Raw genomic sequence first — 23455 nt, forward strand, 5'->3', positions numbered from 1 at the left:
GTGCATTTTGGTTGGCTGTGGGATACCTTCTTTCTGCTGTAGGGTGAAGGGATTCTTTTGTCTTGTTGCCACTCAAGACATACTCCATAGTCTCTAATAAACTGCATTTTATGTAATCCTGAATTTGTCTACTGCCTTCTTTGGTTTCAGTTTATTTTACCTTTGGCAGCCAGTTCTTATACACTCAGCTTCCCCCAAACAGTTTTTTTGGGTTGGTTTTTGTTTTAAGGAATAAATGTGCTTAGGTTCCTGTTTAATAATTTTTAAAAATCAAAGTATGCTTTGATAAAGGTGGAAAATAAATATTCAACATCTACTCGCTAACCAACCAAAGAAAGAAAATTTGATGCTACTTTTAAAGTTAAAGATACCTGGAAAATCGTAATCAGTCCACAAAAAGACTGTAAGTCGGGTAAGACTGAAGACATTTGGGAATTTCTCAAGTTCCAGGTGACTAGACAGAAAAATGCAAGCTATTAGCTAAAGAATGAATGACAGCAATACTTATATAAATTAGGCACTATACATAAACACTTTATATATAAGAAGTCACGATGTGACAATTCTATGCTAACCAATAAATGAACTTCATACAGTCATTATAAATCATTAGATCATGGCTATTCTTATTTTATGGGTTTACACAAATAACTGCAGGATACAACAAAATAAATATTTATTTTCCTAATTTAGCAGTTGCTCTAGACAGAGTTTTCAGGACTATATTAGATGCAAATTTTAAGTACATATTAGGCTTTGGCCTCTATAATATCATCATGGGTTCACAGTTTTACAGATTCATAAGCATTAAATTAATATGAAACAATCTAAAAAGATAAACTCTTTAAGAGGCATCTAGTTTTCTTTAGGCTTCTTCGATGAACATTGAAAAGTTATTCATCTGGAATGAATTATGAAGAGCATCTAAGTCTTTTACAAGAGCATTTTGGTTTGGAATTAGCATCAAAATTTCTTTGTGAAGTATGGGTGCTTTAAGACTGTTCGGAGAAAGTTCTGGAAGAGGGAGTACCCCATTACAATCCATTTGAAGCATCTGTTTTACCATCTCTTCTTCTACCTCATGTGCCACAATTTGAATTTTGTTCTTTAGACTATGAATATTTTCAGTCATGGATTCTGTGGTCTGTACTATTTTGTCCATTTCTTCCTGCAATAATGCCAGACCTTCTTCATTAGCTCTATCTTGTGCCTTTTCCATTTTCAATAGATTTAAAACATTAAATATTTCAGCTTTCTGGGAAGGACTTTCATGATTTCACACAATTGTAGCAATCTTGTCTTCAGGTAGTTGAGATGATATTGAATTTGTTCTTATTGTTTAATTTTGTTACTCAAAATTGCTGTTATTACTGATTCTATCATAGTTTGCAAATGCTCTCTGGCACTCTTTGAAAGAAGTTGTCAGGTTTTTCTCTTGTTGGATGCTGTCTTTATGTGCTTTAGGTTAGTATCTTTTGTTTGTCCTTCAGAAGATAAATGCTTTGAATGATTTTTATTTCTTTTTCCTTTGTTTCTAACCTGTTTCTCTGACAACTTCAGTTCCTCATTGTTGATTTTTCTTTTTGAATTTCTTTTCAGCTTTTGAGACCTTTTCTGAGAAGCATTTGCTTTACCAGGCATCTCCATCACTGATTCTTCTTCAGTCTCTCAGGAACTTGTCCCCTTAGCATATTTTTAAGTGTCCAACACAGAATTGTAATCTGTTGGAACAATGTGGTAGAGAATATCTCCAGAATTTTTTCATCTTACTTAACTGAAATTTTATAACTGTCGGTTTACAACTATTTTGTTCTTTGCTTGTATGAGTTAAATTTATTCTAGAGACCTCATATAAGTGGCATCATGCAGAGTTTGTCCTTCTGCAACTGACTTTTTGTTTAGCATAATGACTTTTATCCTTGTCACATACTGTAGGAATTAATTTGTTTTTAAAAACTGAGTAATATTTCCTTGTGTGTGTTGTTAACCATTCATCTATTGATGGGCATTTGGTTGTTTCTATAACTTGGCTATTATGAATGTCGTTGGTATGGATGTGAGAGTACAAATATTTCTTCAAGATCCTGATTTATGTTCTGTTAGATAAATACTCAGAAATGGGATGGTTAGATCATGTTGTAATACTATTTTAATTTTTTTTTTAGAAACCTCCATAATGTCCATAGTAGCTGCACCATTTTAAATCCTTACCAACAATGTAAATGGGTACCTATTTCTCCACATACTTACCAGCACTTGTCTTTTATTTTCTTAATACTAGCCACCCTAACAGGTATGAGGTCATATCTCATCATGGTTTTGATTTGTATTTCCTTATGATTAGTGACAGTGAACATCTTTTTATAAACCATGGCTACTGTATACTTCTTTGAGCAAATATTTATTCATGTTGTCAGCTTGCTTTTTATTTCGATAATCTCTTTTTGATTGTTTGATTTTTTTTTAAATGTGTGTATTTTTGCTACCAAGTTCCTATTGAAGGATAGGGACAACCCTTCTAAATGTTTCGTTTATTCAACAAGCCCTCACTGAGTACCGGCTGTCTCCTGCACTGAAGAAACACATTTATAGGATAATCAGAATTGTGTTGTCCAGATTCCAAAGAACCACAACCACAAAAATTTAATTCTAATACTTTTAATTCAACAACAAATAAATGCATTAAATGACCACCATAAATGGGTCCTTGTCTAAATAATAAACCAGGAGAGGAAAAGAATTAAGACATAGTCCAGGATTTAGGAACATAGAAGCAATTGGAACTCTTACTCTGCTTTTCCACCTCACCTTAGATTTATCTTTATCAAAGCACTTATTGCCACTATGATATAATTATGCCAGTATTTGAACAATTAGAGTTTCCCAAGAAGATTAAGCCCTATGTACTAAGACATCCAGTGTGTCATTCCTGGGTGAATTGAAAAAACAGTTTCTGAAATAATTTTCTGTTTTCTGTGGTTCAGATGAGGACACTGGTTGAGGAAAGTGGAGTAATGACTTTCTTGAGAGTAAGATGGTAACATGTATTTCTTTAGCACTAGAACTTGGGGCATGTAAGTTTTATAACTTTTGGCTAGATTCATTATAATTACATTCAAATGAGGTAAGTTACACAATAAAGATTTATGCTATAATCTGTGGCAATGCTAGAATACAGAGGGGTGCATAGCAGAGGAAACAGATCCAGTGCTTTGAATTTTAAAAAAATACCTGCATTTTGATCATATGCCCTAAGACTGGATTTTGGGACCAGTTATGAGTTTAAAGCCATGGAGCTTTGATGGAGATCTGAAATCCTTAATAGAATGCTATGCGACAGACATCACCATGGGTGACTGGCTCTCTAGGCTTCCAGGGCCTGGGCAGAGAAGGATTTGTACTACCTCTTGATAATCTGATTCTAAGTGCTTTGCTCAACTTTCCTTGACGAGGTGAAAATCAAAGAAAGAAAAATGGCAGGCAGATAGAAATCTCTTTCAACACACTATTTTTTCTTAGATTTTACGTGTACTGTGTTTTGTTTGTTGATCAGGAAGGTGATGATGGAAAATTCTTTTGAGAATAATTAAGGTTACTTCATGTGTGGTAAGGGAGAATGTCTTTGGCCAGATAACATTTGAGAAGGGAATTTAAGAGAGCTTTATTTAAAAAAAGTATTTCTCAGTGTTTGCAATCACTTCCACAAGATGGATTTTAAGTCAAAATTTGAACCTTATTGTAGAAAGAGGCCTTAAGGCATACAAAGCTTAATCCTTTCATCTGACAATAAAACCCAGAGCTCATGGAGGTTGGGTAAAATGTACTGGGTTATATTTTATGTATACTGCTCAGTTTTTAGAATGATGTGTTCCACATGATTAAAAATCATATTCCAGGAAGTTAATTTTCTGGTTTCCATCATGAATCCCTATTCCTTTTAACTAAAGAGTAATAACATTTGTTTTGTTAGCATTGCTGTGGTCAAAATACGTGGATTTGGCTTGTGTTGGTATGTTTCATTCTTCCTTCCCCAAAACTCACTACTTAACTGATTCGATGTTTGACAAATCTCTGGGTTGATTTTCCCTCTTGGTCTGTTTTAGTATATTTACCTGGAGACTTAGGGTCTTTTGAGACATTATTCCTACTAAATGCTGATTTTATCACAGACCTTTCTTGCAGAGTCTAATGCACCAAATATCAACAACTATTATTAAAGTAAAATCCTCGAGTCACTTGCATCTGTATCACCTTAAATTTTTGTTAAAAATGTAGATCGTTGGGCATGGTGGTAGTCCCAGGATCTTGGGAGACTGAGACAGGAGGATCACTAGTTCAGAGTCATCCTCAACAACTTAGTGAGGTGTTAAGCAAGTTGGTGAGACCCTGTGGCAAAATAAAAAATAAAAGGGATAGAGATGTGGCTCAGTAGTTAAGCATCCCTGGGATTAAGCACTGGTACAAAAAAAAAAAAAATTGTAGGTCCACTGTTAAATCAGGAAGCTAGATAGAAGCTAGATACCTATAATCCCAGCTAATTGGGAGACTGAGGCAGGGGGATTACAAATTCAAGGCCAGCCTGGGCAATTTAGCAAAAAGTCTCAAAATAAAATAGAAAGGGCTGGGGATGTGCTTCTGTGTTAGAGCATCCCTGAATTTAACCTCCACTACTACATGAATACAAGAAAATAAACTTGATGGATAAGATTCAAAAAGTGCTTTCTTTACTTCAGTGTTGAAAGAAAGGGAAAGGTAGAAGCAGAGAAGAAGAGAACTATATGTAGAGAGACAGAGAGGGGGAGAAAGAGAGAAGGGAACAGAGAGAGAAAAGAAAGAAGGAAGGATGTAAACAAGGGAAGGAGAGAGGGAGGGACTCAGGAAGAAAGGATAAAAGCTTCCTTTTAATAATCCTCTTCCTTGGTAGGAAAGGGAATGCATAAATTTCAAAAATAAGAAAGAAAATTCTGCACAGTGAAGAGATCTTTGAAACTGAAAATTGAAACTGAAATTCAGTGAATCTCTGTGGGACTTGAAAGCAAAAAGGAAAGAAAAGAAAAGAAAGGAAGAAAGAAAACTAAGGAGACATGGCTTAATATAACTTTTAGTGGTGTTTTCAAAGGAGACCATGCCTCACTCTCCCTTTCCCATTTATAAATCTGGGATGTCATATTTTTGTTTTGGTCCTGAGATCCCTTACCAAAATATAGGACATGAGTGAGTGTGCATATTTTCTGTGCCAAATAGTTGATGCATTTCCCAGATCTTGTTGGAAATCCTATGGATTTCATTAATATCACCCAGGTTGGTGTCCCAAGCCTTTCCTGTGTGGCCATACAATTTTAAAAGACAAAGATGGGATCAATTAATGTTACTCAAGATGAAGAGAGAAGTGGAGGGGCATGTTTTGAACTCATTGTTAAATATTTTTAGATCTGGACCTTATAATTTTCGGTTTAGTCTCTGTAACTTCCCCCATCAACTTCCATTTTCTTTTCTTCCTTTCCTTGTCCCACATAACCAGCAAGCAACATAAATAACAAATTATGGCTGTTCTGTTTAACTGCACCCAGTTGATGTCTGACTAGCCAATGAGGGAGAAAAAAAAAAAGCCTCAGAATAAAGACAGAGCAGACCTATCTCATGCAACTACATTATCATGGTATTTAAATACATCCTGATCTATGATGTTTATGGCAGACCTAGCAAACACTGCTAAACAGAAGTGGTTTTAAATCCTCTAGGTCAACTCTATACAAGCTTATGATGGTCCACTTAAAACAGGACTTAATGCTCTATAAATTGTTTAAACTGAAAGCACGTATGACAGACCATGTACAAGAGTGCTTAGGAAATAAAACCTTTGATTACACGAGTGAGGAAACTAAGGCACAGCAGGACTAAATGACTCCCTTTAGATAAATTTCCTTTTTCACAAATGTCTCTATCACTCAGCTATCCTCAGTGTAAGCAAAAATAACCAAAATGGTTTCGGCACCATTATGAAAGCACAAATAACTGGGACAGAATCAGACCCCCAAACGGACCAGCAAGCTTTCCTTTATCCCACAGCAGAGTCAGTCAATCAGGCCCAGGAGGGGCTCACTTTCTGGGTAGAATATGGCTGCTGGTTATAGAGGGCTCTGAGTTTTATAGGTTACAATGAGGGTAAATTAATCATTGGAGACTGGAGCAGAATGTGTCGGTTTGGGTAGTCAGGAAAATAGTTGTAAAAAGTCCAAAACTTATTGTTACTGGGAAGGCATGAAAGCTTGGAACTCTGCCAGAGTTTATTATTTATCCTCTTCCTCTGGGACCCATTGTTACCCAGAGCTTCACTATGTGCTTTTCTCCTTCCAAGACTCATGGATAGTGTGAAAGGATGAAAGTCCATGGCCTACTGCTCAGGCCCTTCAGGACTTATTATTACTGTGAAGGGTTAATATTTGCCTTCTCTTTTTCTCCCTCCTCCTCAACCATACTGCCTTCCTTTTTCCCCCTGGGCAGGGGCTGTCTTAGGGCATGTTATTTTTCATAATTCTTCACTTAGCACATTCAATAAGATCTTGAAGTTAACAAAATAGCAATCATGGGTAGAAGCATCCACCATATCACCAAATACTTCCTTTCCCAAATTTTTCATTCACAGATAAACGTAGAAAGTAAGAACACATTTTCTCTTTGCCAGTTGTCAAGATGTCAGAATCCTTAGTGTCATTTTCCTTTTTCTTATTCTTACCAGAACTTTGATGATCACATGATTCTATAGGCATCTCTCAAGTTAGCCTCAACTTCCTTGTCTGTCGTTGTTGCATAGCTAAACAGGTTATCAAGGGGTAGTGGAGGAAGGTCATGCTTCAGTTATTTCTGTAGAAAATTCTATAGAAAGTGAGCTTTTCCGGATTCATGAAACATGTCTTCCCCATGTATTACTGTTCCTTAGCACAAAAAAAAACAAATTTTAATATTTGACTTAGAAACTTTCCCTCTAAATTTTTAGTTTATAACCATGACCAACCTCTGTAGGTAGTACTGTATCTATCATTGAAATTAAGTAATACAACTCTAAGAAATCATATTATGCATGTTCTAATCATTGCAGAAAAATACCTTCATTTCAGATTTCTTTATGAAATGTTTTCAACAATATACTATATTTGAACAGATAGTCTTTCCTTTGGTGCCAAGCTTATAGCTTATAAAATACACCTAAAACTCTGTCTAGGTAATTTGTGGTATTAATATCTCATATAAGCAGATGGTTTGCTTTCTTCCATTTGGTTTTGTATCCCCCATTTTTTGAGGTGCCATTCTTCTTTCCTTCAGTAAGGTTTATAGTTATTGAGATGGCTAAATCCACCCCTGTTTTTAGCCAGCTTTTTCACTGCTATGACTAAAATACCCAACAAGAACAATTTTAGGGGAGGAAAAGTTTATTTGGGGGCTCAGCTTTCAGAGGTCTCCGTCCATAAACAGCTGGCTCCATTCCTTGGGGCTTGTGGTGAAGCAGAACATCATGGTGGAAGAGTATGGCAGAGGAAAGCAGCTCACATTATGATCAGAAAGCAGATAGACTCCACAAACCAGATACAAAACATATACCCCAAACGCAGTTTCCCATGCACCCACCTCTTCCAGCCACATCCTACCATCTTTAATTACCACTCAGTTTATCCCATGAGGGGATTGATTCACTGATTTTGTTAAGAATCTCTTAACCCAATTATTTTTCCTCTAAACCTTCTTGTATCACCTCATATATGAGCTTTTGGGGGACACCTAATATCTAAACCATACCAACCCACTTACATAGCAATTATTGACCCTTTGCATCATGTTTAAAAATTCATTAGGTTTCAATCTACAACCAGAATTTTAGGGTATTTCCTAGTTTCTTATAGAAAATATCCAAACCTTTCTGATGATTTCCTTTTCATCAATTGCAACTGCATCAACCTTAATTAGCAGGGAGAATCTCTGAATCATGTATTTCCTATACTAATGAAGAAATTATTACTTGGTTTCTGAAATGTTGACTCATAGCAGTTTTCAGTGAAGCATACTTCCTTTGAATTACTTACGTTTCTCATTTCTCTTTATCTTAAAATTCTTCTTTCATGCAGCAACCATCATGTTGTTGAAAAAGCATTCACATGATAAGATTACATCATAATATTTAAGTTAAGATTACTTATTAAATATGGCTTAGCATTAATCTGGGAGGTCATATTTAAACAGGTAAATATATTTTCTTATTTCATATTTAAACAGGTAAATATATTTTCTTAGTGACCACCAGCTGAAGGATCATTATATTTGGAACCATTTGGCTTCTCAATTGTCATAAGCTCTGAATTTTTATAAGATGTTCTTAGTGAGTTTGCAATAAGTGTGGTAGATCTTTTACATGGGCTCTGGAGTAATTCTTCTGTAACCTTATGCAAATAACTCATTTTCTTCATGCCTTGGATTCTTCTTCAGTAAAGAAATAGAAGTACCAAGAAGTGCTCATGGCATTTCTGTGGGGGTTAAAAGAGGTGGCTGATGCATCTTTAGAAGAACTAGAAAATTAAAAATTTAAAGCTGATAAGTATGTATATGATATTGAGGCATTTTACACATACTGCATAATCTCTACAACAAAAATACAGAAGAATTATTATTTATGATTATTTAAATTTTTTAATTAAATTATTATTTTTTCTATTGAAAAAGCTCAAGAAAGTTTAGTAACTTGTCTAAGGTTACATCATATTAAGAGATTGAATAAAGATCTAAACTAAGTCGGTAATTCTAAAGCCTTTTTCCTCGGTAAGCATGGGCAAAAACGAGCTTCTTTTTAGACTCATTTGTTTGTTTATTCTACACATTCACACACAGAGGAGGTTTTGAAGCTTTGGAAATGGACCTGCTTCTTGGGAAAGGCAATGTGGAGAGACAGGAGAGGACTTGTTAATTTCTTTAGTCTTATTCATTTATTTGTTCAACAAATATTTATTGAATACTGAGCAGCATTCTGAAGTGCTCAAGCTGCTGAGCAGGAAACAAGGAAACTAATATTTGCAGTGTCTAAAAGTCCTGCAGGTAGAGAGGCTCATATACTGCTATGAAATGCAGGACAGGAACTCAAATGGGAGCTGTTCATATCCTGGGAAGTTTAATAAGGGACTTTAATGAGGAAAGGAGGGAGGAGAATGGAACCCTCAGGACATTGAGAAGCCCTTAGCTTAAGGAATAAAGTCAGAAAAAGAAGACAAGGAAAAGATGAGGTTGGGGTAAGGGATATAGCCCAAGGCAGGGTAGTGACTGAATGATCCTTAGAAGGAGACAGATAGATAGATCTTCAAGAAGATACTTCAGTTGCTTCAATAGATAAGAGACCTCATCTCCCTAGTGATGCATCAGTCAGAAATTTGGGAGATGATGATATGACCATAGTGTGAGTCTCTTCTGAGGTAGCCAAGACAGAAACCAAAGGAATAACTAGGACAGAACCATGCTCCTCTTTATTGAAAACCTCTCATATGACATTGCTCAGTAAGAATCATGTCCTAGGAAACCTCCCACACACTCCATAAAATCCTGAGGAGCAATGTAATTCATCTTCCAGGCAGACTAGGGAAATCCCTACTGCAATGTCCTGTCAGGTGGGACCTCTGAAGGCTGCCAAGCCAGATGGGCAGATGGGTCCCTTTTCCAAGGGAGGAATGGCAAAGCTCACCATCTGTTCTGCTAGATACAAAGCTTGTTATTTTTTGCAGTTTTGACCTGGCTGAGCCCTTTCTTCTAGTAATTGTAGTGAAATCATTGTGATCTACAGAGCATCACCATCAAGACACAATGGAATAGTGGAGAGAGAGAGAAAGATCTACAATTAAACAAATTTACATTCTATTCTGGAACTCAGCAGTTTTGATAAATTGCATACCTTCTTTGAATGTGAATTTTCCATGTAATGGGAGTAGGATAACAAAGGGTTATTCTGACCATTTGAAATGGTGCATGTCAACCAAGGAGCACTTAAAGATGCTCATAAAAGTAGTAACAACTTTTAATAACATGATGTGTATCATGAGTGGCATCAATGATTGTTATAAAAGACAGGGGAGCTCTGAGAAAGGACAAGGATATGAGAAAAGGTGACAGAGGTAGCTTTGAAAGAGGAATTGCCCTAAGAACTCAGATTGCAAGAGGTTAAAGAAAAAAGTGGCTGGCAAAAAGAGAGAAGCAGGAATTTTATTTTTTTTAAAGTTGGTAATGAGCAGAATGAAAGAGATGGACTATTGTTGGAAGAAGGCCAATGCTGAGGGGAAGTTCCTAACTCCTGATCATAACTGTGAAATAAAAACAAATGTGAAAACCAATCTCATCTAGCTAGAAATAAAGATGCTTTTGAAAAGTTCATTTTTTGCACAGGAAATTACCAGAAAAGTTTTTAGGGTGCTATTAGGATAGAAGAATTAAAAATGATGGAAGTATAAGAGCTCCTATAGCATGTTGTTTGTTCAAATTTTAAAGGCTTGATTGATTGATTGTACTGGTTTAGCGTTTTGATCCTCCCTTCTCTATGCCACAGCAGGCTGGGGAAGAATTACTAAGGAACACAGAGCACAATAGCAGTAGAAATTAAAATCATGTTTAACTCTAAGCCCTCACTTGAAAAGACATCGAGGATACTATACCCTTCAAAGTCCACCCTCTGGAGGCTGGGGATGTGGCTCAAGTGGTAGCGCGCTAGCCTAGCATGCGTGCGGCCCGGGTTCTATCCTCAGCACCACATACCAACAAAGATGTTGTGTCCGCCGAGAACTGAAAAAAAAAAAAAAAGTCCACCTTCTGCATGGCAGAATTCCAAATGATATTTCTAAATGATATGAATTCTCATAGACAGCCTCTCCAGTCTTCCTGGGAACTAGTCTTCCATCTCCATTATTGTTGCATCGATATTCCAGGGAGAACTGGTTTACATTCGTGGTCTCAAATGCTGACCACGGAAGCCTTGCAATGAATGCTATTAAGTTCCACTGGTCCCATGTGTGTTTCAGTGCTTCTGTTATTTGGAGCAGGGGTAGGAATGAAGAAATGGGGTAGGATCGGTCTTTTATCTTACTCTGGCCCATTCAGCTTAATCAAAAAAATTGAAATATGCCCCAGCCCTACAAAAATAATAGTCCAGAGAATAATAACACCAAAGTAATTCTTCTGTCTCAGATAACAATAATCATATTTGGGGATCAGATTCTTTTCTTCTTTCAAAATTCCAAAATATGTATTCTATCAAATCAGTCAAAACCTGAGAAATATTTTCTTAGTTGAGTGTCTTTTACTCAGTATACTTACAACTCATGATTATTTCCAAAATCCTGATCATTATTTTGTTCCAAGTGGCCACCAGGTTCTCATTAAAATACACACCCATGAACAACTAATAATAATAAAAATAAAATAGGAGGGGTTGGGGGTGCAGCTCAGTGGTGGAGCACTCGCCTAGTACGTGTGAGGCCCTGGGTTTGATCCTCAGCACAACATCTAAATAAATAAAGAAAATAAAGGTAAAACACACACACACACACACACACACACACACACACACACAGAGTTCTGGTCTCCAATGTAACACTAAAACAGATAAGTGTTTTTGATTTTTTTAAGAGCAAAGAAATTTATAGATACATGAATGTTTACATAAATATATTTTATCTCCTGGTCTATCTTAAGTTTAAACATGGAACACAAAACTAAGGAAACATATATGTATCAATGCAAATGTAATTTACAGGTTTATAAATATTTTTATCTGTGCTACATAGTAAGTTATTGTTTCATATTGGTAATTTTAAACAGGAATATGTCTTAATTCTTTTCAATATATGTAATATTTCATCCAATAACATGTTTTCAATAGTGTAAATATGTTGGATATAAAAACAACTATCCTGTGCCATTTATAACACTTCTTTCATTTTTAAAACATGTCCCAAATATATTGATGTTACTAAATAAGTAATTTAGTTTACTTTCTTCTTTGCAAGAAATAAAATAGCATTATACATTTAATATACAGAGTCTACTCTGTTACAACCACTGACCTCAGAGATCAAATATACCCACAGAATATAATATTATATTTGGGTCTTCCTCAATCCAAATCTTATTTAAAAGCTTTTAAAATTAATACTATCAAAGAGAAAGCTGAATGACTTACTCTATTTTTATACCATACAAGTCTTATCTTTTTGAACAGACAAAAAAGGAAAGAAATGTACATACTTGTAAATTCTGTGCCCTATAAGTATAATGCATTACTCCCTTGCTGGGACCAGATGGCATAGGCTCCTGGATTCATTTTTAATCCAGTCAGTGCTGAAGTCCTGAGAAGGAGCTGGACTGACTGACATGAAGAAAACATGCACCAAATATATTTTTGCATACTCATGTAAAATGTTTCATATAGCTTTCATGCACCTAATCATGCCTAAGTTGATATAGTTTACAGCAAACAACACATTTCTAAAAAAAAAAAAAAATCAAGATTTTATTCAGACAAACAGCACAAGCAATCTGGTGAATTTCATTTTTAAATGATTGAGAGCAGGGTATGGAAGTGAAGGGGGAATAAAAAAGAATGTTTGTTTGGTCTATGCCAGGGGCTTTTTAGAACTAGTCATTATTGATCCACGTATTGATTTTGGTCCATTTGACTAAGATGCCTTCTTAAATCAAGCGCCCCAGGAAACCCTTCTGCTCTCCTATCTTCATGACATGCTAGCATTGTAATGCCAGTTTTGGGGGTTTTTTTGCACTTGACGAAAAATTTTATCTCAGGATTTTTTTGCTCTAAATTCCTTTCTCGCCCCACACGGGGATTTTCACTATGAGCATCCTTTTCCTAAACTGTTTTTTTTTTTCCTTTTTTAAAGCATCAACAAATCAAGTTCATTACCAGGATTATACAGTTTTCATAAATGGATAATTTCTATACTCTGAGCCTAAAAGCCCTGTCTGCCTAGTTAAGGAAAGAACCAGAGAAACCCTGCAAGTTGTCTCACATTTTGCTTTTTGTAACAAGAATGAGCTCTTTCTCCTCACCACTCTCTCAACTCATGTGCTTACCTAAGTATGTGAAGAAAACGGTCCTTCTACCTTTCTCTTTTTTCTGGGGTATACAGGCAGTAGGCAGGTGTTAGTTAATGTTCTCATTTGTACATCTCAGGTGTCATTCGCCCTTGTGAACTGTGGAAGCTGAATGCCATGGTTTCAAATGTGGCTTTAATACTTATTGGTAGCATAATCTGAGCAGCTTTTCTATGTCCTTAAACTATTCTCTCCCCATCTCTAAATATTATGGTAAATAAGAGTAATCCTGGTATCCAGCACAGAGTTTATGGGAAGGATTAAAAGAGACATTGCATGCAAAAGAGTTCAGCATGAAGAGTGGCACAACCAAGTGATCATGGAGCCATATGGGTTATTCTTATCTCCTTTCATTGTGTGTTCTTGGAGCTTCACTGCCAGGGGCAGGGTTGGAAATGATTTGAAGCTTGCTTAACCAAGGTCAGAATTTGGATCTAGTACAATAACTGTTTGAGATCCACACAAAGGGTTTTAGAAACCTCAGACATGTAGTAATTTTGTGGGAATTGAGCTTAATAGCCAAGGGAAGGAAGCCAAGCCTAAATCTTCACAGAAGAGCGCCTGACTTGTGTTTAGCACACAGACTGGGGTGCATTTCCCTGCTGGGTTTTGGCAGCATTCACTGAGAGATGAGAAGGATCTGTTCTCCCAAATAGAGGACACCCTCCTCCCCAGAACAGCCCAGAGACCTCACTGTCCTCATCGGCCTAGCAGGAGCCACTAAATGCAAGAGAGCATCCACAATAGCAGGGAGGAAAATTGGAATAAAATGTGATGAGCCGTCAAGGAGGAGGCATCGTGAAAATTAAAATAGATAACATGGAACATCCCTGGACCCACATTTCTTATGTAGCTGTCCTTGTTTTGCTCTATTTTTTCTTATGTAGCTGTCCTTGTTTTGCTCTATTTTTCATCTGTCTTTCCTAAAAGGTGTGCTTCAGAATATACATACTTACTACATATGTAGTATATGGTAGATAGAGGCTTGCTTGACAATCCTGTTTATGAAAAGAGAGAAGCTCTATACTCGTTATTGTAATAGCATCCCAAGGGGACTAAGATACTCACCATACTCTAAATAGTCAAGTTCCCTGTCATGAATACCACTGACTGGGTAGGCTTACATAATATTCATTTTTTCACTGTGTTGGAGACTGGCAAGTACAGATCAAGGCTCTGATAGACTTGGTGTCAGGTGAAGGTCCACTTCTGGTGCATAGATGATTATATTCTTTCTGTGCTCACATAAGGCAGAAGGGGTTAGGAGTGTTTTTTGTAAGCACAGTAATCCCATATATGAGGGCTATATCATATGAGCTAATCACCTCCCCAAAGTCCCATAAGTTAAGATTTAACAAATTAATTTGGAAAGAGTGGGAAGACATATTCAGTTCATAATAGTGACTCATGTTAACTGTCCACTGGAATGCCACATAATTTCCCATGCTCTCATTTGTTAGGTATGAAGGAAAAGCCATGTATACAGACTAACAGAGTACTCTGGATGGTGTCATAGAGGCAATGGCATAAAAGAAAAATAGTTCATAAATAGTATCACAAGGAACCATGAACTCATAGAGCTAGCTGCATCAAACAGGGCCTGTGTTGTACAAGCAAGTTCATGACCAGCATAAAATCTAGTTTTCAAAAAGTAAATGCAATCTTGATATATTCTCTGGTTGAGAATTTAAGAACTGTCACTTAAAAGTGCAAGTAACTGATTTTTAAAAAGACAAACTAAAAAATAAAAAAATACTTGGTCACATCCTACATTTACAAGAGGCTTTAAAATTTTCAAAATGTTTTCATTTATTTTACTGTGTTGCATACTTGAGTAATTGTGAACTTAAGACAGTAATTGTCAGATGACTGATGTTCCATAAATACATTTATTCATTCTTGTCTCCATTCATTCAGAAACTTAAGAAGACCCTACTGTATGTCAGGTACTGTGGACATGATGGAGAATAGATCACAAGGGTTTCTGACTCCAATAGTGCTTACAATCTAAGGAGTGACACACATATCTAGAAGCCAATAGTTAGATCCTTATCTATTTTCAAGACATATATAATTAATTCCTAATTAATTTGAGAAATTTAAGACTCACAGAATATTGGTAACTAAATAAATGTAGAAAGTTGATAAATTGAAGAAAAACAGTTCGGGAGATATTATATCTGAATTATGGCACATTTTTGCCATTATACACCCTTCAAGAGTGAATGAGAGGGAGCAAGTTAATAAGAAATTCAGAGTTTCTACAGCTTTTCTTCTAAACTCTCACAACTTGTATACACACTGTCACACCCTTCACACCACCCATTAAAATAAATAATTTCATAAGATGAAGATTTTTTAGTGTTTTCTGTAGAAGACTCAATATTATTTAAGTTTATTAATGTTATCTTTATTACAGGAGGCTGATCAATAAGAGCGTTTTTCCCTAGTAGCCATAGTGAAACATGAGAAGCATGTAAATATAGTTTGTTCACTTGTAGGATTTGCCTGTTTTAGAAAACAACAACAACAACAAATTGAATTCTGAATGCCATTTCCAAAGTTTTAACTCCCCTAGAGCAAGATCTAGGGTCAGCAGAACTGGATGTATGGCCTGGTTGTTTAAGGTAGAGAAACACTCCACTTGGGCTGCCTTAGCTTCCAGTCAGTTTGGTTTTTGGCATTCAGCTTTCAAGCATAATGCTTAGCCTCTACTGAGTTGCTAGAACTTCACAGGCACCTATAATTTAAAAAAAAAAAAAGGAAAGGAAATAAACAAAAGACGACTCTAACTAGAATAATAGCTATAATGTCTACATTTATTTTAATACCATTTGTTTATATATATATCTTAATATTTATAACACTTTGCCCTGGTTTGCACGATTAACTTTGGAAAGGACATTCACAGATGCTCAAAATTGATCCTTAACAGTCTTTCCTCCAAGTAGCAGTTTTCTGTATACCACTTTCATAATTGTGCCATGTTATGTATTGTTTATGTTGTCATTTACTTAATATTTTGCATTTAAACTTAATTTACTTTTGAAATTAACCTCATTTTAAGAAATATTATCCATGGAATTACAACTTTAATATTCTAACTGTATTTTTATCCTCCAAGTACACATTCAAATATATGTAATCTGAAAATGGAATACGATTTTTGAACCACTAACTTGACCTCTTACATCACCAGTGGTATAAGTTCCAAATTTTGGAATTGAAAAGTAACTTTGTGAAACAGGTAATCCAAGGCTTATTATGCTCATTTCACTAATAGGGAAACTGAAGCTCAAGGAATCCAGGTACGATTTTGTGTGACAAGTCAGCCAGTGGAGCCAGTCACAGAAGAACTGCTTCTTGACTAGGGTCAGGTTTCTGGGATGAAAGAAAGATGCCACAGAGTCCAGTTTTCATGTCTGACTTTGTATATTTGTTCAAAGCACAGTCTTCTCTAATGCAAGATAAAGCAACAGCAAATATACTAATGGCATTTATAGACTTTTGATTTTCCAGCCAAATCTATGAATCCAAGGTGTATTTTCATAAAGCTGATGACCATTACAAGTGACTTGTATCACTGTAAGTGAGTACATTGTTAACTGCATTTTATTTAAATATCTTTCTGTAGTTCTAAATCCCCAAGTTGTTTTTAACAACTGTTGGGACATTGGCTCCTGTGTTTCTGATTCAAGAAATAATAGAGAAACAAAGAATTGTAATTCAAAAATAAATTTAAAAAAATTAAAAAAATAAATAGTAGAGAAATGGACATATGAACTCTCACTTTCACTGAAGTGGAAAAGCACTTGAGTTTAATGCAAAATGATTCAGTAAATATATACTTGTGGAGCCACTTGTTAATTTTTCTTACATGTTTCCTTTGTGAGGAGACCACTTTTACTTACACCATTATTGATTTTTTTTTTGTATTGAATAAGGCTTGTGCCAATACATTCTTTCATTCAAAAAATATTTAATATGCACCTAATACATATCAGACACTGGTCTAGGTTGGAATATAATAGTGAAAAAAGTAGGGGGAATCCTGTCATTATAGAGTTCCTACTGTCTTGAAAAGAGTCAGACACTAGACAAATTTTTTAAATATATAATTTATAGGGCTGGTGCTACAGATCAGTGGTAAGGTGCTTGCCTAGTATGTACAAAGCATTGGGTTCAATCCCTAGCACTGCAAAAACAATTACATGTGTGTGTGTGTGTGTGTGTGTGTGTGTGTGTAAGAGAGAGAGAGAGAGAGAGAGAGAGAGAGAGAGAGAGAGAGAGAATTTATCTGTGTTATATGAATTAAGTAAAATTAAGTGGATTGGAAAAGGAAGACAGCAACAATTTTATGTGCATGGTCATGGTGAAGGTGACATAGTAAAGACCTGAGTAGGTAAGAGAGTGCCCCTGGTGGCCATATAGAGGAAGAACATTCTGGGAAGAGAGATCTGCAGAGACAACATCCTGAGGGGTGAGCAGATCAGAAATTTTTCAGAAATACCACAAAGGCTAACTGTATATAGAACAAATAAAGTGAGAAGAGATGTATCCAAAAGGTTGGGGGAGGGAAATAGGACTGACTTCTTGACCCAAATAATACACATGCCACCAGTCTATTTTCTTCAGAAGAAAGTCTGCATGGCTCTACTCTCAGTAGGTGTTCAGAAATTGCTGTTGCCTACCAGAATGCCTAAATGGATGCTACTAAATATAGCTCAGTGACCCCTCTTAGGAGAATGGCACTTCCCCCAGTTACCACTTGCAGCTTCACTGAAAGAACAGGGTCATGGCAGTCACTATAGTTGGCAACCTGGATGAATCATCTGAATGAGTACAGTGATTCTCTTGACTGAGGCACGTGGGAACTGAAACAGTGAATGAGGAGAGAAAAGTGTTCACTGAATCAGTAGAAATTTCTATGTGCTGGCTACTTTTGATAATTTGATCATTTCGTTTTCAATAGCTTCTATTTTTAAAGAGCCTGACTAGGCTGGGTACTGGGTGAAGTACTCATTGTTCATTTTTTTAAAATAATCTTCATTATAATATTCTTTGGCAAGTATTATTTTTAATTATAAAAAACATGTAACATAAAATATGCTATCTTAATCATTTTAAGTGTGAACTTAGTCATTAAATATATCCATACTATGGTACAATAGATCCCCAGAACTTTTTTTTTGCTTGCAAAACTGAAAATCTGTACCCACTCGGCAACAATTTCACATTTTCCCCTTCCCACCCTCACATGGCAACCATCACTTCATTTTCTGTTTCTTGGGATTTTACTACTTTAGATACCTTGTATACATGTAATCATATAGTATTTGTCTTTTTTGTGTCTGGATTATTTCACTTAGGGGTAGGTGTTCATTATCCTAGTTTTAACAGTTAGGGAAAATGAGGTTTATAAAGTTTAATTAACTTGCTTAATGCTAATCAGTCACTCAGTGTCACAGAGGACTTCATCCAGATCTAATATGAGAATTCATGTGTTTAATTACTCCATTATTTTTCAAATCAGAATGCTCAGAATCTCTTGGAAGAAGGTGAGGCGTAAGGATTTATTTGGGGGAGCCAGTGACTTTCTGCTTTAGAAGTTTGGACGTACTACCCAGGCACACTATGTAGACTGCAAGGACTGAATGTTTGCCTTTATGTCAAACTCAGGAGCATCCCAGACTTTCTTGCCTCTTTGGATTGATCCATTGACCTTTTCTCTTCTCCCTGGGACTGAGATTCAGAACTCTCTCATGTTTACATCTTATTCATGCAGATAGGCTGTGATGGCTGCACACCAACCTAGAGTGACACCATTGATACCAGCCATTACATTCCAAGCCCAGATATTCCATTCATTTTAGTTTTCCCATCTTAGGCTTCATAGTACCTTTATGTAGCAGAAGGAAACTTACTATTCCTTGTTCTAACATATGTACATTTTTAAAGTCATTTGATGTCAAAATATGAATACCTCATGATATCTGTCTTTTCTGCCCATAGCTGTTCTTTTGTTTCTTACATTTTTTCAGAAAGGGAGCTAGAATAATTTTAAAGTTGTTCAGCACAAAAGAGAAACTTACAATGGGAAGAAGTGAATAGCACATTTACAGTGATCACATTTTCTCAACCAGTGAAACCAGGACAGCAGGCTGATGACCACTGGTGTACTTATGCGGTACATGGAAGGAACCATTTGAACAAGACTGACGTAGAGACATAGAAGCATATAACCAACCAAGGAACTGGGTATTTGCTCTTTTCAGCATACTGAGTTTAAAGGATATCTTCAACTTGCCTTGAACAAAAACAAGTTTCTTTGGGCAACCTACACTTAACCATTCACTTTGGGATTTAATGGGATAAATTATCCATGTGCTAACTCAGAGTAACTTTTTACTCTCCTCCAAGAGTATTCTATGGCCAAAACTTCAGAATTTTTCAAGGACACATTAATACAATATATAGAGTACACTGTTCTTTTCGATTTCCTTAGAAGGGGAAAAGGGACATTCTAATTTTGTCACTTGCATGGATTTGAGTCAAAATTTATTGGACTTTAACTCATCACTGATCACTTGGGGCCAAGGAATGGAGCAGGAATGAGGGATTTAAAACACAGAACACCTGTAAAGGTGACACTTGAAATTTAATTTAATATTTAGAGATGTTTAATACTTTGAGTATCAGTTGCAAGAGACTCAACTAAGTCTTGATAGTTGGAGAGGATGGTAAAGACTAGGACATCTGTTCGAGGTCTTAAACTTTAAATAGCTTTAAAGAATTTATTCGGGGGAGAAGAAATTGCTAAGTTCTATGAAACTGGAGAATAATATTCTCAATATAATGCTTGGTTTAGAAGTTGCTCAATAATTGTTAACTATTTACTCAGTCTTCAGACATATGGTGAGTACTACTGTATGCCAGTTATTGTGCTAGGTAGTACAGTCGAGGAGTTAATATGACCTAGTCTCTAACATCAGTAAATGTACATTTATTGTAAAAAAAAAAAAAAAGGTAGGAGGCAATTGCAATACTGCATTGTAAGTTCTCTGACATAAACCCTTGGAGCTGTGAGAGACCCATGATGGGAAGTTACAGAAATCTTCTCAGTCTTGCTTGATGTACCACTAGTTCCATAAGTTGAGTAGTAGTTCAGTCAAGTCAAAAGCTTGGGGTGAAGGGGATAAAAGTATTAAGTGAATGAGTAAATCATGGGGTCAAGGAGAAAGAAAAGAAAAAGAGAGGGGCAATATAATACAAAGGCATGGATGGGTTCCTTAGGAAAAGAACCAAGGATTACTGTGATTGGAATTTAGGGATTTTGAAAGTGTGGTTAGTAAAGAATTGAGAAGATCTTTAAACTTTGTGTGCTAGCTTTGCCAAGAGTTTCCCTGACTCTATGTGCATGTGTTTCCTTTGTACTACTTTTATCTTATTCTATTTTATTGTTTTCTCCTGTTAACTATCTTATTACCTATTTTTAGGGACATAATTTTGTTAGCCAGGTATAAAACCAATATTTAAAATCAAATCTGCACTTTGTCTTGTGGAATCCTTTAGTCCTACAGCTAAGAAACCTTTTTGAAAGACAAACAAGCTTCCTGGCTATTTCCTAAATTCAATTATTGTGAGCTGTTTGCTTGTATGTTCTTAAATAGAATCTCATTAATTTATGACTATTTTTCAATCAGAAAAGTCATAACCTCCCTATGATGGTGTAATAGAGTGAAATGTCACTGTTTTTTCTTAAGCTGTCATTCACCACCATGCTCTTGCCTGTTTCCATGTGCACTTCGCTTACACTACATAGCATATAGCCTTGGGGTAGCCTCCAAATAGCTGTTCCTGGATAAATCTGTTACCCTAGCCAAACTCTTAAATATAACCCAGTTTGGCTATATTATTCCTAGATAGATTTCTTATTGCCCAGGACAGGCAGCTGCCCATCTGTCCTTGACATTCCCAAGAGAACCAGCCATCCCCAAAGACTCTCTGCTATTCCTTCATGATGATATTTCTGTTTCTAAATTCTCTACTCCAATTTAAAAATTTTGCTCCATTTTGGTTCCCTTTGTACTTAAAGAAGAATTTCACTTATTCTTGTTTAAGAACTCAGCATCCAGGGCTGGGATTGTGGCTTAGTGGTAGAGTGTTTGCCTCACATGTGTGAGGCACCAGGTTTAATTCTCGGTACCATACATAAATATAGAATAAAAAGAAGGTCCATCAACAACTTAAAAAAATTTAAAAAAAAGGTCTCGGCACCTACTCTTAAATTTAAAACAGTAATTAAATTTAACCCTTTAGGTTTCTCTCACTTGATGACAAATATATCCTTTTTATAATCTATATATTCAATGGAAAGATGAAATATAGCCAGTTTAATTTATTGGGTTTTTAATTATTTGGAAAGCAATAAACTATTTATAAAATTGAGAGAGTATTATGACTATTAATTATTATTTGGATTAGTCATCATGAGGTTTTGGCATAACCTAGATACAATTGAAAAATTGACCCTATTAAGCTGAAAAGTATAATATTGTTACATTGAAATAAAAATGAAAGAAAAAAAGAAAATTTTGAGACAAGAATATTTCCATTAACCAGTTTTCTTTTTAATCATTAGCCCATTCAGCATATATTACACAGGACCTACTATATACCAGACAATGTTTGAATTTCAAAAAACATGGAAGGCTAAACCAAAATCACTGCTCTTATGAAACTTCTATGTAGTCATATATTTTTATTTCTCTCTTTTATAGATATTAGATATATAAGAGAAGGCTAAACCTGAAATTCAAAAGTCATAATTCTACTTATTTGTTACAACCTGGAGTTTCTTTCTCCCAAGATACTTTTTTTTTAATGAAGGAATTATTAACATTTTCAAGATTATATAATCCTAAAGGTAATTGAGTCATGTATGTGGCCATATTCCAAGAGTACTCTTGGGACTCTATTGAGCTACACTTAATTCATTTTATTATTTTCATTAATATGAATTGTCCACAGCAAAGCTCTAGACAGTTCTGAAGCTGTGAATACAGCCCAAACACAAGATCTACTAATGAGAGATGTTCATAAGAGGGCCCCAAACAGTGGAGAGATAGCACTAACCCACTGAGCCAAGACTCCCACCTCAGAGGAGAAGGGATCCTCAGTTTTCAGGCACCTACAATGTGCTGACTATTATAAATGTCTATATAATATAAATGGCAAACTAGTAAGAAAATATGAATGAGTTTGTGAATATCAACTCACCACTGTAAAACAATTCAAACACCAGGTACATCTTTGCCTGAGGTCTACATAGGAAAGATGACAATGTCACTAAAACTATCATGTGAAGGCTATATTTTCTGATATTGGGCAACCTTTCGTACAACCCATATTCCTGTATTTTCTTCAGCCTTCCCTCACTTGTCACATTTCCTGTTGTCCTTTATCTCTCTGCTCCAGCACCTTTTTGGAGAAATTGGTGAGGCAGAAGTTTCTTGTAACCTGTCTCTCTCTGTATTATTTCTATGGGAAATAATAGTTGTAGAGCTTCCTGTGCCAGTCAAGTAGCAATCAGAAATAAATATAGATATATTCAAATCTTAATTAACACCCATGAATTGAATTACCCAAAGACATTTTTAAACACATTGAAACCAAGATTCCTGTGACTATGTGGGGGTGAGTGAGAGGCTCTTAAAGGGAAAATGACTGCTGTCAATACCCAGAGGTAAAGTGAAAAATTAGACCTAGCATAATTGAGATTATATTTATTTCTAAATTTGTCATTTTCAGGTCTGTTTTGCAACTACTTTTTTTTTCTATTAAACTATGAACATGAGTTTTCTTCTGAAAACATCAACTTTACACATGATATAATTCTATGAATATTTTGAATGTCTATTACATGTAATTAATAATTAATTAATGAGGGGGATAAAAGGAAGAATAAGAATGTTCTCAGACTTCTTGGGAATAGAATAATGTACAAAGAGAAATAAATAACTGGGAGAAGATAACACTCATATTGCTTTAAAACTTTTGTTTTAAAACCCCACTATCAGAAAATACAGCCTTCACATGATAGCTTTAGTGACACTGCTGTCTTTCCTATTTAGACCTCAGGCAAGGATGAACCTGTTGTTTGAATTGTTTTACAGTGGTGAGTTTATATTTGCAAGCTCATTCAGATATTTCTACTAGTTTCCCACTTATACTACATGGACATTTATGAAAATATCTAGTGACAATAGTGACTTTTGGGGTATTCATCCTATAGCCAGCTCCTAGCACACTTCCCCCACTGTTG

The 23455-nt window shown here is 35.7% G+C and overlaps 1 protein-coding gene and 1 pseudogene across 14 annotated transcripts in view; one reads left to right on the forward strand and one right to left on the reverse strand.

Moving 5' to 3' along the window:
• Positions 1 to 23455, forward strand: part of NRXN1 (neurexin 1) — a gene marked incomplete at its 3' end in the record, with an annotated part of 1087855 nt that overhangs the window by 443073 nt on the left and 621327 nt on the right. The gene's annotated exons all lie outside the window — the stretch shown is intronic.
• Positions 845 to 1664, reverse strand: LOC308632602 (centromere protein Q-like; annotated as a pseudogene). Its single transcript has one exon. The product of its transcript is annotated as a centromere protein Q-like (transcript).

This window comes from Spermophilus citellus (genome assembly GCF_964194105.1).
Source record: "Spermophilus citellus genome assembly, chromosome: 13".
NCBI classification, from domain to species: domain Eukaryota; kingdom Metazoa; phylum Chordata; class Mammalia; order Rodentia; family Sciuridae; genus Spermophilus; species Spermophilus citellus.